We start from the raw sequence: 15,903 nt of genomic DNA, 5'->3' as shown, positions 1-15,903 counted from the left end.
GGTCTATCTGCTTTGTCTTATGGATCCAGAGAAGTTTACTTATTATGTAATCTCTTGATGCATAAATGCAATTAAAGAAAATTATATTCTGACACTGCTTGCTGGAAGAATATGTTCTAAAATTCCTCTTAGATTTTTATGTTTTGTTGCTCTTGGCCAACTAAGTGAGGAAAATGTCCCTTAAGTTTTTAATAATTTGCGTATTTTCATTGTTGAATGTTGGGAATGAAACATTTCTCAGGGTAAACTTTCAAAACCTCATAAGTGCAATCAGTCCCACTAAATTTAATTCAATTCATAACACTAAGGGCTACAACACTGTCTCAGTATTGCCTGAGGGATAGCCTAATATGAGGAAGCTACAATTAATTGGCAATAGGGGAAAAAGTAGTCAGGGTGCACTTTTAGGTAACAATGCTTTTCCATAGTACAGCAACCTCATTCTTCTGCCATCTGGGCATCCTTTTTGAAATGGATAATCAATCTTGTACACACTGTTCAAAGGAGATTTGACAAGGGCATTTGTTACTGATGTCACCATGTCCTTCACAGTCTAGAGCTAGTCTCCCTCACAAACTATGCTTATTTCATTTACAGTCACTGACTGGAAGGCTGTGTGTAACTCATCTGTTCTTGAAGAGTTCAAAAAACCCCAACCAACCACCAACAAAAAACCTTCAATGGTTTCTAAATGTATAGCTCTTTTTACTCTGCAATTAAGTAGTAATTTATGATACCAAGACCATAAAGAGGAAGGAAAAGTTTAACCTTTCATCACGCATATATTAATAATCTGCCCCGGAGACATGACAGTGAGGAGGAAAGCTACAGTTGCATTTGGAAAAAAAAATACATTAAAAATTGTTTATTTCTATGTTAGCTATTTAGGGCAGGTAGAGAAGAGAAAGGAGAAAACTCCTGTGGTCTTCAGTATTAGAAACAGTTTACAGGAGTTATTATTGACAAAGGATTATATATGGTCTACATCTGTGTATGAAATGGAAACACTAAAATCAAAACTGCAATATACATAAACAAATCTGAAAATATTAAAAACTAATCATAGGAGAGATACCCAACCTCAAATAAACGTTTCATCTTATGTTTTCTAGTTCATTGTCCTGTAAGTATTTACCATGTGCACATTTGAAAATCATGCAACCTTCACCCCACAATAAGATGTTTTACGCAAAGCAGTGACTAAAGTCCTTTATTTTTGGTAATAGAATAAGCTTCCATAGCTTATAGTTTTAATTTGTTATTCTCCCCAAAACCAGTGCACATACACTGCTAGAAAATTTGTTGTCCATCTGGAACAATCACTGCTGCTACTTAAAGGAGATATGCTTTACCATGCACAAAAATAACTTCTAATTATACTGTTTTTAAACTACACCTTCACTAGGAATCTGAAAGATTCTTTCCTCAGAGAAATGTTAACATTATAAATTCATACAAAGTCTTTCTATATTTCCAGTAACATCAATCTTTATATATATTAAAAAAATCTTGATACCTTACAAGTTTGGGATCATCTCTTGATCAATTAGATTTGAAGAAACAAGTAAAATTGATGAACAAGGAGTCAGTAGCTATCTTCAAACTCATGTGATCACAGAAATAAGGACTTACTTTTACTTTAGCTGTCATGGCAATATTAAGCAATGCTCCTCATTTTTGAGGTTATGGATCACTGTGTGCAAGGTTAATAGATGAGCTGAATTCCTTAGGTTTTAATTAGCTTGCTAGCTTTCTCTATTTTTTTTTTTTTTATTTGTGTGTGTGTGCTTTATATATATATTTATCTCAGTCTGAATACATATGTACACATGTATATTTGTGTGACAGGTATTGGTAAAAATCCCTGATTTGTACTAGGTATCCCATAATAAGCTATAGATGTGAGATACATATAGCATTCATAATATATTCTAAAAATCATCATCATCATACATGAACCTCTTCCTTTCTAGAAACAGTCTGAGAAGAAACAGGAGTGAGAAATTAGGACATAAGTTTATAATTCAAAGTTTTGAGGAAGCGTAGCTAACATATTTTAAAAATCTTTATGCTTTTAGCAAGTACTGACATACTACTTTTTTTGTTTTATAATAGTCATAGTCAAGAAGACTAGGATTTCTTTCTTCTTCAAAAAAGTGCACATCATACAGAGAGGAGTTTTGTGATACTTTTGATTCCTGACAGCTTCTTATACTCCAGCAGAAATCATACAATGAAAAAGCATATACATTAAACATTATGATATAGTATTGCCACATATGAAAATATCTACAGCATTCACTACAAGGATACGTAAACAGGCAAATAAAACTTGATTTTATGGCTTAAACTACCTGAATTGCAAGGCATCTTTATAAGTGATGAAAACTACTAATAATTCCTTTAAAGTAAATATTGAAATGTTCTTCATAATTGAAAAGCAATGAGATAATCACTGTATTTCATAAAAACAAAAACTTAAATACTGTATTCCTTGAGAAAAGTAAAAGATAGGTCTAGTGCAATGTATTTTCTGTTACCAAATCACAGAATACTTACCCTCATACATTCCCTAAAAGTAGTTCTTGAGCCTTTCCTCCAAATCTGGACATGTTTGCATAAACATTTAAAACTCAGACATCAGGGATATTTTGGGTCTTCTGAGGCTTCAGTTTCACAGGGATATAGCTTGTGGTTTCTAATTCTTCAACTGCAATAACCTGTTTCTTACAGGTTGGAAAGAAACAAGAACAGAGTGTAGTCACCATGCTCATATCAACCACAATAGAGAAATCTTCAATCTGGTGTGCCAAAACAAGAATATTAAATTCATTAGTTAACTTTCAAAATTATTGGCCAAGAGGAGAAGGGAAATAATGGAAAGAATTCTTAATAGAGACAACCAGTGAGAGGAAATAATTCTTAATGGAGACCAAGTCAAAAAAGGGAAATGTGATGAAGATGAGAAAGAATAGACAAACTTCTTTTCTTTTCTTTTCTTTTCTTTTCTTTTCTTTTCTTTTCTTTTCTTTTCTTTTCTTTTCTTTTTTTCTTTTCTTTTCTTTTCTTTTCCTTCCCTTCCCTTCCCTTCCCTTCCCTTCCCTCTTTTCTTTTTTTCTCAATCTCTACAACTACTTTAACAAAATAAAAACCAACAATCAAAAGGTTAAAATACCTCACATCTTTTCTAGTTCCTCTGTCAGTGCAAAAGCATTCTTAAATGTTTGCACTGGTTCCTTCACTCTCTTTGCCATACAACTTCCCAATTGTCTAGAGGATTTTTCCATTTCCAACACTTATTCTTGTATCTAACCCTTCCAAAAAGCCTACAACCCAACGAAAATCACACTACTTTCTCTGATTTATTTCAAGATTTTTTTCTGTAATATTGACCAAATATTTATAATCCTCTTGGTATGCTTTGTGCTCTTAGATTATTCTATTCAAGGGCAAGAAGGAGGACTTGGGTAATTATAGACCGGTCAGCCTCACCTCTGTCCCTGGGAAAGTAATGGAACAGCTTATCCTTGGTGCCATCTCAAGGCATATCAAGGATAAGAGGGCTATTAGGGGCAGTCAGCATGGCTTTACCAAGGGTAAGTCATGCTTGACCAACCTCATAGCCTTTTATGAGAATGTAACAAGGTGGATGGATGATGGCAGAGCGGTGGATGTGGTCTACCTTTACTTCAGTAAAGCCTTTGACACAGTCTCCCACAGCATCCTCACAGCTAAGTTGAGGAGGTGTGGTCTAGACAATAGACTAGTGAGGTGGGTTGCAAACTGGCTTAAGGAGAGAAGTCAAAGAGTGGTAGTCAATGGTGCGGAGTCTAGTTGGAGGCCAGTATCTAGTGGAGTGCCTCAGGGGTCAGTGCTGGGGCCAATATTATTCAATATATTCATTAACGATTTGGACGAGGGAATAGAGTGTACTATCAGCAAGTCTGCTGATGACACTAAGCTGGGAGGGGTGGCTGACACGCCAGAAGGCTGTGCTGCCATCCAGCGGGACCTGGACAGGCTGGAGAGTTGGGCGGGGAATAACCTGATGAAATTTAACAAGGGAAAGTGTAGAGTCCTGCATCTGGGCAGGAACAACCCCAGGTCCCAGTATAGGTTGGGAAATTACATATTAGAGAGCAGTGTAGAGGAAAGGGACCTGGGGGTCCTGGTGGACAACAGGATGACCATGAGCCAGCACTGTGCCCTTGTGGCCAGGAAGGCCAACGGCATCCTGGGGTGTATTAGAAGGGGGGTGGCTAGTAGATCGAGAGAGGTTCTCCTTCCCCTCTACTCCGCCCTGGTGAGATCACATCTGGAATATTGTGTCCAGTTCTGGGCCCCTCAGTTCAAGAAGGACAGGGAACTGCTGGAGAGGGTCCAGCGTAGGGCAACCAAGATGATTAAGGGAGTGGAGCACCTCCCTTATGAAGAAAGGCTGAGGGAGCTCGGGCTCTTTAGTTTGGAGAAGAGGAGACTAAGGGGGGACCTCATTAATGTTTATAAATATATAAAGGGTGAGTGCCATGAGAATGGAGCCAGGCTCTTCTCGGTGGCCAACAATGATAAGACAAGGGGTAATGGGATCAAGCTGAAACACAAGAGGTTCCGCTTAAATTTGAGAAAAAACTTCTTCTCAGTGAGGGTGACAGAGCACTGGAACAGGCTGCCCAGGGAGGTTGTGGAGTCTCCTTCTCTGGAGACATTCAAAACCCGCCTGGACATGTTCCTGTGCGACCTCACCTAGGTGTTCCTGCTCCAGCAGGGGGATTGGACTAGATGATCTTTTGAGGTCCCTTCCAATCCCAAACATACTGTGATACTGTAATATCCCACTGATTATCGCAACTCTCACTTATTTCTGTTAATATTAGCAATGTACTACACAGAGACATACACATGCCTCCGGAAAATCTAATTTCACTGTTAAAAAGTATGGCTGGCAGCATAGAAACTAAAAAGGGAAAAAAAAAAGAAAAACAAACACGTTATCTTTATTAAGGTTATATTGTCAGACTGAATTTCATTAACGAGTAAGGCATGCCATTTATAAGACAAAGTACATGATGTGGTTTAGTTTCTTCGAGATGAAAAATGTTGTAAAAATGACAAATATTATTTCCATTAAAAATTAGTATTATTGGAAATAGTGTAAAGCTGCATTAATAAAACTTCCCAAAAGCCAGATGATGCCATTTACTACCAAGTTTCAATGAATCTAATGTACTCATTTAAGTAGAAATATTTTAGAAGTTCAAAGTATCTTGACCAAAGCTAACCTTAACCCTGGTTAAGATGACCTACATCAGAAAGTCTACAACATGAAAGTCTAGAACTGAACATGACATACATGTGATAACTGTCACTTGAATTAATTCAGAATTAGTTTAAGGAAAACACCTTACAAGTCATATCAGCTTAGTTTAATTTTTATTTCTTTTCTCAAGAATAGTTAAGTCAAATTCTGTCATTTACCTTTAGGAAGTCTCCATTTACAAAGTATTGAGAAAGTCACTATCATCCACACTCACCATTGTCACCACTAACTTCATAAAATTTAAAGAAGCAAACAAATTCAAGCCTGGTTTCAGGCATAGAAAATGCCATCAAATAATTCAATAAAGTGGCAGCCAATTTATTTAGGCCACTAGTCTGAGATTATTTAATGACCTAAAGCCCAGACAGAAACTTTTATACTGAGCAACCAAGCTCTTGGAAAGTAATATTACAGTGGGAATGCTGACTGATCATTTCGTACAGCATCTTCAGTGAGGATGCAAAAATATTATTGTGATGAATGCTTATTAGCTCTGCGTAGATAAGGAACTGTTCACCACTAAACTAACACTTTTTTGTAATTCATTGTGTTGACTATGCATAACATTTTTAAATGATGTTTTTTTTTTGTCAAACCTCACTCTTGTCAACAAGACCCATTTTGTTGCAAAACATTCATAACCTGTCAAGTGTCGATTTTTTTCCTTCCTCAGCCTTTTTCTGTTCAGATGACAGAAGTTAATTTCAGAACTTGCTTCAGAAAATTCAGTCCCTATAACTGATATTTTGAAGTATCAACCCACTTCAAGAAGTAAGAGATATTTCTCAAAAAAATAGGACCTGAGAGAATGGCAGAAAGATGTGCCAGGATATTTTTAGGTTACATATTAGGAAAAGGTTTTTCACCCATCAGGTGGTGGAGCACTGGAACAGGCATCCCAGGGAGGTAGTCATGGCCTCAAGCCTGACAGTATTCAAGAAGCGATTGGACAATGCCCTCAGACACATGGTGTGAATTTTGGGGTTGTCCTGTACAGGGACAGGAGTTGAACTTGATGATCCTTCTGGGTTCCTTCCAACTCAGGACATTCTATGATTCCATGAAGATAATTCTAAGTTATAAAAATGTATGTAATGTACAAACCCCAAATTCCTTATTCTATTTGACCCCCCAAAAATGGACAAGCAGTCTTTGTTAGATTACTTGAAAGATCTGCTGCCACATTCATCTTATTCTATACATGAAATGAACAGTGGAACAGTGAAAAATGTTACCTGGATTTAAGCAACATATACGGTTATTAAAGAACTTTTCCTTAGGTTATTGAATATTACTTCCTTTTATTTTGTATCCAAAGGTTCAGAATATTAGTAAACACTACACACTGGCAATTTCTATAAAATCCCTTGTCCTTTATTCTTCCTGTTGACTTCAGCCACAACCTCAGATTTACTCTGGACTCAAGTCGTAGCAGACATCTATGTCAGCCTCAGGCTGAATACAGCTGTGAGGCAGACAGCTATGAAGCAGGTCCATTATGATGCCATCATAAAAGACTGCCTGACGTAACAGACATCTCACTCCAGACCATAGACTTTTTAACCAGTCTCTACAAAAACTAGGCCTGAAATGAACTACAGGCTTAGCTTTAATCTAGTCATGTCCACAAAGAGTAAAGGTGAGCATATCCTAGAGAAAGGTTTCAACACCAACCCAAAAGCTAGTCTGAATGTCTCCCTCAGTCCAAAGCATATATATCTTTGTAGCCATCTTTTGTACGAAGACTGTTATTACACAAAAGTTAAGGACTCTTATCAGCATCATCTCGTAATAAAAACAAATGAGTCATGCTAGTGAAAATCTCCAGCTTCTTTCTCTTTCTCTCTTTATTTTCCTTTCTTCCTTCCTTCCTTCCTTCCCTCCTTCCTTCCCTCTCCCCTTCCCTCTCCTCTCGCCTTGCCTGCCTCCCCTCCCCTCCTCTCCCCTCCCCTCCCTCTCCCCTCCCCTCCCTTCCCTCTTCCTCCCCCTCCCTCCCCCTCTCCCTCTCCCCTTCCCTCTCCCTTTCCCTCTCTCCTTCCCTTTCCCTTTCCTCTTCTTTCCTTCTTTCCTTCCTTCTTTTTTCACCTACCTGATTTAGAGTCCATCCATATTCCAGCAACAATATTCTTAAGTTGAACCACAACCTGAACTTGTAGCCTAATCACGGCTGCAGTATAAAGAACTATGTTATGCCAAACAATCCCTATTTATACAGCAACTAACTGCAACCCAAGGGATTGTAAAAACAGAGCTAAAATTTCTTCCAAAGTGAAGCAAGTTCTTCTGTTTTCTTATTACATCCTATGAGCCTAACTCCTTGCTAAGCTCTTAGATATTCTGTTATAAAGTGGACAAGTTGCCTAGGCTAACACTAAGTTTATGGCTGGGAGAAACAGATGACTAATGTAAGGAGGCTTAAAACAGATCCCTTAAGTGAAGGGTTGGTGCCTTCAAAACTTTCTTGTCTCTGTTAAAGTATCCTCATGCTAATACCTCATTGGTTAGAACAAACACAAGATTAGGATGAAAATAAAAGACACATCACAGTAATGTAAAAGGTTAAGGGCAAAGTTTGGTAGCATGGCTCAGGTAGACTTAAGTCTGCTGTTAACGAATCACATATCTTACTTCACAGTTTAGGACCGATACCAGTTTAACAAAATTACTTTCATTTCATCTCACAAGATGAACACCCGATTAACACCAAACAAAATTTTAGTACAAAAGTGAATTTTAAATACATATCTGTATGATCCTTTCACAATTCAAATGAAAGCATGACATTCTTGATCAAGATCAGATTAGTAGTAAAACATGGAAACATGACATGCTAATCCATCAATGCCTTCAGTCATGGTCAATTTCTCCTTAGTTTGAAAAAAAAATACTATTAATTTCAACAAAACATTATATTTTTTAAGAAAAAAGATTTTTAAGGGAAGAGTTTTCAGCCCATGTACAGCACTGAAGAAGCAGATGAAAGTCTGGTTATGCTGCTGTACATTTTACACCTTGATGAAAAGCACCGCATTCTTTATAACTCAATATTATTGACATTTACTTCAGCTCCTTCTAACCAGTCATGACTTTTCTGTATTTATCCATAACAAAAAATCACCCTAACAAACAAACAATGCATAATATTCTCTTGTATGCTTTGATGGATAATATGTTCATTCTGACATTTATCTGACAAGACTGGAACAAAGCTGCATTTTCTTCTCACTGTCTAGTTCACAGTCTTCCTCTGCTGGCAGACAGCCTGTATTTCTCAAGCTTTCCTACTTCCGCAGTTGATGGCTTAAAAAAATCCACATTTGACCTAAGGAATAAAGAGTTACTTATTCCTTCTTAAAGGAATGAGAACTCCAAATTCAGAGAATAGTTATTTGACTTTCCCAGCCAAACAGGTTTCTGTTCAGGATATTGGTCTTGTTTCTTAAGGCAGAAATAATAACCAGTCATCCAGACAACTAACCTATATACTTGTGTTCCTTCCTTTCCTGATTTTTATCTGATTCTCTTAGAATTTGTGTAATGAATATTGTTAGATGTTTTTCAGGCTGAGCCTGAAGTTATATCAGCTGTGGTCATATGCTTTGAAGTGCAGGAGGTCTTCCACAAGTAGGCCAGCCACTTTATCATGAACATATGATTATGATTATCACATCGATGCCTATGTAAGACTTTTTACTGTAGGGAAATAACAGAGTATGGAAAAAAGCTTTAATGCCAGAAAATAAATGCAACATCTGTTTTTTTGTTTTGGTTTTATTTGTTGTTGTTTTTTGTTTTTTTTTGTTTGTTTGTTTTGTTTTTTTATTATTTTATTTTATTTTTTATTAGAACCTACAAAATAGGAGTGCCCTAGTCATGTCCAGACATACTCGTGTTTCTTTTCAGATATTTATTCAAAATATTTCAAATATTATTGCAATTGGTGATGCTAAATCACCTGTTTCTTGTGCCAGAACAACAGATTTGGGAATTTTAAACACGAGCATGTGATGTTTAGGAAGAGAGATTGAAACAATATCACATCTTCTGTAAAATTTTTGTCTCAAAGCTCATTCAATGTCTAATAACCGCTTAATGCCAACAACTGAGCAGTCAGTACCGGGCAACAGAACAACAAATATCTATCTATCTATCTATCTATCTATCTATCTATCTTTCCAAAATGCTAAATAAGTTTAAAAATTGCTAGTTACTTCAGTTATCTTCTGATTAACCAATTATTATTCAAAATATTTAGAACAATTAATTTTTAATTTTAGGACAATTAATTATTTAATTTTAATTAATTTTTGATTATTTATTACACAATGACTAGCTACATTCTGCAATGACTAGTGTAGAATAAAAATGATCTTTTTAATAATCTTAAATCTTTTTTACAGATTATGGAACATGATAGCTTTAAAATGTCATGTTGCATTTTAAGGCATAGGTTAAAAATATTTAGGAAGTTATTATCAGCTACTCTAATCAATCTTAGCCAAACATTTTACTGGAATTTAATGTTAGAACTAAGAACTATTTTTTTTAACTCCTAGAATATTCATACAGCATTAAATTATGTTCTCAGATATGTTACTACTGATCCAAAGTACTTTAGGCAACCGTATAGCTTCTGGTTTACACCACTGCACTACGGACAAAGATTTTGTGAGTAGGTCCAAATATAATCTGGTGAACAGATATGAGAGGCAAGAATCCATTTCTTCTAAAGAGAAAACTTTTAGCAACCAGAAAAATTGTCTCAGGATCCTGCTGTTTCACCCAAAGATTTTTCTTAAATTACATCCAGTCAGCGAGGTATGCAGTTGTGGCAATGGTCACTTCTCTGGCTGAGTACTAGATTGAGGTGGATGGGTTGTTCCCAGAGCTGGGGAAATTGAGAAGGAGCAGAGAGACCCTTCAGGAGCTGGCAGTTCTTATAAGAGTCTGACACAGACTGGGCATCACAAGTAGCAACAGTGGGTGACTTAAATGCCCCTAGGGAGTGTGAGGGACCAGGGCAAGGTGCCGCAGCCAGGGTGTGACACAGCAGTTTGCTGGCTATTAATGTGGAAGGACATGCAGGAAGGGCACTGCAATCTGCTGGTAGCTCCATTGCCCAAGGAAGTGCTCTAGGTCTCTGCCATAATGGTGGGCTCTCACCTCAGAGTTAGAACCATGTTCTAGCAGAGAAAGCCCCTGAGATGTCAAATGCTTCCACCCAGACAGAACTGGTAAGGAAGGAGATTTCATTGCAGGCCATAGGTTGCAGTGAGTGCCCAGAATTCTCCTGGAGAAAATATAAGTGCTTGCTTAAGATGCAAACAGGCTGATGATCTGATATGTCAGGTGGCTGAATTGCAGGGAACAGTTAAAAGGCTGCTCAGTATTAGAGCAGGTAAGACAGGTGGTTTCAGAACCATGCTTCTGTAGCGGACACCACTGAGAATGTAGGCGACATCCCTGAAGGCTAGGCATTTTGTACTTTGGTGACCCACAAAAGCAGGACTCCACTCTCTACCCTCCAGCATCACAAAGAAAACAAGATATGAAGCTTCAACAGCTACAGACACCCATGAGCGAGGTCTGCAAGGAGAAACTGTACCAGTAGCAGTCAGTGGATACTGTTAAAAGAAATGATGGATGCTCATAGTGGGTGATTCTCTGACAAGGGGCACTGAGGCACCCATCTGCTGTCCTGACAGGAGTTGCATGAGGTATGCTGCCTTCCAGGAGCTAAGGCTCAAGATGTTGCTGAAAGAGTTCCACAACTTGTCAAATGCACAGACTGCTACCTACTGCTACTCTTTCATGTGAGCACAATTGACACCGCAAGCCAAAACCTGGACAGAACAAAGGAAGTCTAGAAAGCCCAGGGACTGCAAGTGAAAAATATTGACGCCCAAGTAATCTTTTCCTCCATTTCATCAGTTAAAGGAATGGGGTTAGCTAGTAATACACATATAATGGATATCAACTCCTGGCTTTCTCACTGGTGCCATCATGAAGGTGCCATCATAAGGGCTGTGTTTTGGACTTTTGCTGGCAACAGCGTTTATAATATAGGGATGTTCTAGTTACTGCTGAGCTGTCTTTACACAGTCAAGGATTTTTCTGCATCTCATACCATCTCACCTAGGGAGTAGGCTGGGGGTGCACAAGAAGTTGGGGACCTCAAGTGACTGAAGGGATATCCCATACAATATTGCACTATGCTCAGCAATAAAAGTTGATAAAAGAAGAGAGTGGGAGGACATCGAGAGTGATGGCATTTCTCTTCCCAAGTAACCATTGCATGAGAAAGCCCAGCTTTCCTGGAGGTGCCTGAACACCTGCCTGCCCATGGGAAGTAGTCAATGAATTCCTTGTTTTGCTTTGCCTTTGTGTATGGCTTTTGCTTTACTTATTATATTGCCTTTGTCTCAACCTGTGAGTTTTCTCATTTTTACCCTTCTGATTCTCTCTCCCATCCCACTAGGGGTTATTAAGCGAGCAGCTGTGCAGTGCTTAATTGCCAGCTGGGGTTAAACCATGAAAACAGATTATGTCCAACTTCAACAACTTTCAAAAAAACTCTGTGGATTTTAAAAGATTTTTCTATAAAAGTACTTTGTATAATCTCCTTTAAGGTGGTTGCTGTTCGAAATTTTGTAGTTCTAAAGGGAAGAACAGGAAAAAAATTCTTTCAATTGTACAGTTCTATTCATGTAGCAAATTCAATGTCCTTTCTAAAGCATATAAATGAAAAACTAGGTATCATTGGAACAGAGTCACCATTATGACCAAACCATATTTCCCTTATCTCTCCATGCCCAAATCAATGAAAAATTGCATATTAATACTTCTTCATCAACATCAGTTAGTACAAATTTATTCTTGCAAATCACTTACAGCAGCATATGTAGGATGGCCAAATCATTTAAATACCACAAATGTATTAACCAGTCATGTGAATAATTTGCTCCTGTTCACAGAGAACAGAGCTCAGACTAAAAATCCTTGCACTTCTGGACTCAAATGGAATTCTGCCATTGACTTCACATCCATATGACAATGAAAGTGGTTACTGGTGGAAGAGCCCAAGAGTGGTGGCCTGTAAACATCAAAATAATAAGAAGTCTCATTAATTGCTTTTGTAATTTGGAAAGAGTAATTTTCAAAAGCCAATAATTGAGTTTTACTAATATTTACAAAAATATGTTTAACAAGGTTAAACTTTGGGTTTCAAGCTCAGCTGAGCATCCAGACTTGTACAGTTTGGATTTCCTGGTCTGTGCATGATATCCGAATACTAGGTCATACAGTTACTTGTGTCAGAATTGACCTTTGTCAAATATTCACAGAAATGCACAGCTAACTTGAATAGTTAAAGTTATTGGAAACAATATTCTGTTTTTTCTCTCTTCTAAAAATAAAATATCTCCTTACTTAAAATCAATAACTGAGATTTTGTATGATTTATAATATATTTTAAAAGTATGGGGTTTAAGTTCAACTTACATTGCCTTACATTGTTGGCTCAACTACATTTTGAGAAAGAACATTCTTATATTTAGAGCTTTGTCAGCCAAACTGCTTTTCAGAGACCAACTAAATATAGCTAACCTTGTTGTGTATAACTTTTTGTCAAGAATGCAGGAGACATAACAGTACGCATACAGACCAGAATGAGCTCAAAAAACCCTTACAAATAAATTCCACTTTATGTTCACAGCTAGTAGGTAGATATATATTTTACATGATGGTGTTAATATTTTAAAAGTTGCATTGTAATCATGTTTTATACTTAGCTAAACTGGCTAATATATGTTAGAACTTTTTGTATCTTTCTAAACCAGGAAAAGATAAGACAGAACTCAATGATATGCTTTTAAGTAACGTTTTCAAGGTTAACATAGGAAACTGAATTAAAAAAATAGTACTCCATATTTTCACACATTTTTTCAAATTTGTTTATGCAATCTATATACCAATACACATGACAGATCCACAAAAAAGCTGTAGTGCTTAAATGTAAAGTTAGCTCTGATAAACTAGGTAAATAGAAATCCAAATAAGCAGAAGACATAAACATAATCTGATTTGAATTAAATTAACAAAATTCAGCCTGAAACCAACTGCAGGATCAAGGGTCTCTTAATTAGGTAAGTTTTAAAAGGACTTTTATATCTTTCCCTTCATCTTTCTATTTTAAGTTCTCTTGTATTATTATTTAGCACAATTAAAAAAAAACATATTCTTGAATACCTCTGTATATTTAATATATATTTTACAGAAACATATATCTAAATTTGTAAGAAGTTAAACACTAATGGACTCTAGAAAAACAATTCCTTATTAAATGTGACAGCTTTTTCCAACCTGATTTTCCTGTAGTAGAACTTGCTCTGTCCTTTCCTGTGAAACTTCTGGTACTGAGAACAGGATAATAGGTTTGAGAAATATTAACAAATATATCAATAAACTAGAGTCACTGCAATGATAGTTTGAACTAGATTCTCTTCTATAAATGCATCTGGATCTCATAAAGAACTCAGGGAGAGAGAAGGATTCACTTTTAAGCCTATATGTGTTCACAATGCCTTTCTACTGGTTTTACCAATAACTGGTTTTGAAAACTTCAACAAAAATAATTCTTGTTAGTTTTTTGGGTTTTTTTAAACTGAAAAATATTAATTTGAGATATGTGAACACCACATAAAGCCCAAAATTCTTTTAAACATATATGATTTATAGTAATACAGAAATATATTCAACAAGAATTACTTTGCAATTGGCTGATTTTTCAGTCTTTCTTTAAATTTTCAATATTAAAAAAATAGTATGTGAAAATGCATTGACTGTATGCATTAGCTGACAAATAAAATCAGCTTTTATCACTCTGGTGAGGCAGGAAGATTTTACAAAATAGAATAAATAATGTATGTGCATTTCTATACACTTGAGATTAAGCCAATATACCACAAGATGGCAGATGAAGGCAGCTAAAGTGGCAACTTGCAGAAGAATGTAGGTTTATGAGTCAGAAAAAACAACTGATGTTGAAAAGTTTCCTTGCCTTGTTATCTTAGGAAATAAGTTTAAAAAGCTTTCTTTCAAAAATAGACATTCATGTTCACCTTTGAATGTTCTTAAAAAATACTTGGCCACTAGAACTACAGCCTTTCAATTTCAACATTTAGGCTTCAGACACAGTGTTTATAACTGAAAATATTCTTTCAATTCCGTAAGAATTTTCCTCATTTTTTCTCCTAGCTGTAGCTCTAGAAAAGATAGTAAGCTCTCTGCCACCCTCAAGCCTTGTAATATACTAGGCACTGATTATGGAAGGTTGGGATTCTGTTTCTTTATTTGATGAGAATTTGAAACTCTACCTCATCTTCTACAGAAGTACACTCAATCACTGGGTTATGATTATGTGAAATCAATGCAGTTTCTCCAGTTTCCGCTGATGAATTTGTTTTACTCTGCATTGTTAAATACACATTAAGCCAGAGTCTAAGCAGGATAACCTGTAGTTTCAACTAGTATATAAAAAGTGGGAATAGAGAGACAAGAGGTTCTAGTTATTGATCTAATAAGTATTTAATGTAAATTCACTTCAGCTAGGCTACTGTTAGGAGCTCCGAAATCCTACATTGCAGATTAGTGTTTTAAAAATCTGTTGTACAGAAACACAGAAAAAAGTCCATGAAGTAGCAAGTGGTTTGTAAACTTACCTGGGCTGGTCATCTGTTCTAACATGGAAAAATACCTGGGCAGGCCCCAAATTAGGCCTTGCAGTGCTAAGATATTTTTACACAAAATCATAAAGGCCTCAATACGTCAGGAACATTCAACAGGATTTCTTAGCTGAGGTAGTAGTTTTCAGGACTCCTTTTGTGGTTCAAATCCTATGTGATTTACCAAAAATCAAATATAAATTCCACAGCATTCAGGTGCAGACTTGAACTGGATATGAATTCAGTTTCTTCTTGATCTTTTCTTCCTCAGGCTTGATGACTACTTCAATATCTTACTGAAACTTACCTTTCAAGTTATGCAAAAAAGTAACCTTCTGTTGCATCTAAATCATATGATCTGTATATTTAATAGAGCCATAAGTACCTAGCTTGCTTAACAGGCAGCAGCCAGATCCTATTTTCCACTGTTTTGAAATTCATGCCTGTAATTTCTGATGGAAAAATAAATAGGACTGAATCACAAATGAAAAAGATGAACACTGATGAATCATATCTGTGAAAATCATATCACACAGCTGACAAGTCACATGCATTCATTCATTCCCTGACCATGTGACAGCTACATACAGTTTTTTTCTGTAGGCACTACACCCTAAATGTCTTTCATTTGAGAACTGTTCACATATAACGGGAAAGAAGCATCTGAACCTTAAACAGTTGAAAAATCTTAATAAACCCTTAGGAATTAACATTAATACGAATAAAAGTTATGAAATACCTTTTGCTTCAGGGGCAAGGAGTTCTATGTTTCTCTATGGATAGCCATATGTTTGTATGACTGATAATTCTATGTAGACAGATACAAACAGTATTCTGACAAAGCTAAGGCTGTCATTTAAAGCG

The 15,903-nt window shown here is 36.5% G+C and overlaps 1 long non-coding RNA gene across 3 annotated transcripts in view; it reads right to left on the bottom strand.

Moving 5' to 3' along the window:
• The window catches only part of LOC110357690 (uncharacterized), a 31,728-nt gene extending 16,185 nt beyond the window's left edge, over nucleotides 1-15,543 (bottom strand). Inside the window, exons 1-4 of one of the 3 annotated variants that reach the window (XR_010470329.1) lie at nucleotides 15,037-15,543; nucleotides 13,679-13,731; nucleotides 12,209-12,410; nucleotides 2,560-2,726 (exon numbers count right to left, since the gene is read on the bottom strand). This is a non-coding gene — a long non-coding RNA (uncharacterized LOC110357690). The remainder of the gene's footprint in view (nucleotides 1-2,559; nucleotides 2,727-12,208; nucleotides 12,411-13,678; nucleotides 13,732-15,036) is intronic. The other 2 variants (XR_010470328.1, XR_010470330.1) reach the window with 2 other exon arrangements.
• Nucleotides 15,544-15,903: the final 360 nt, after the last annotated feature.

Source organism: Columba livia, chromosome 2 (genome assembly GCF_036013475.1).
Source record: "Columba livia isolate bColLiv1 breed racing homer chromosome 2, bColLiv1.pat.W.v2, whole genome shotgun sequence".
Taxonomy (NCBI): Eukaryota; Metazoa; Chordata; class Aves; order Columbiformes; family Columbidae; genus Columba; species Columba livia.
Note: the sequence above shows the minus strand (reverse complement) of the source record. Positions and strands in the feature narration are given on the sequence as shown.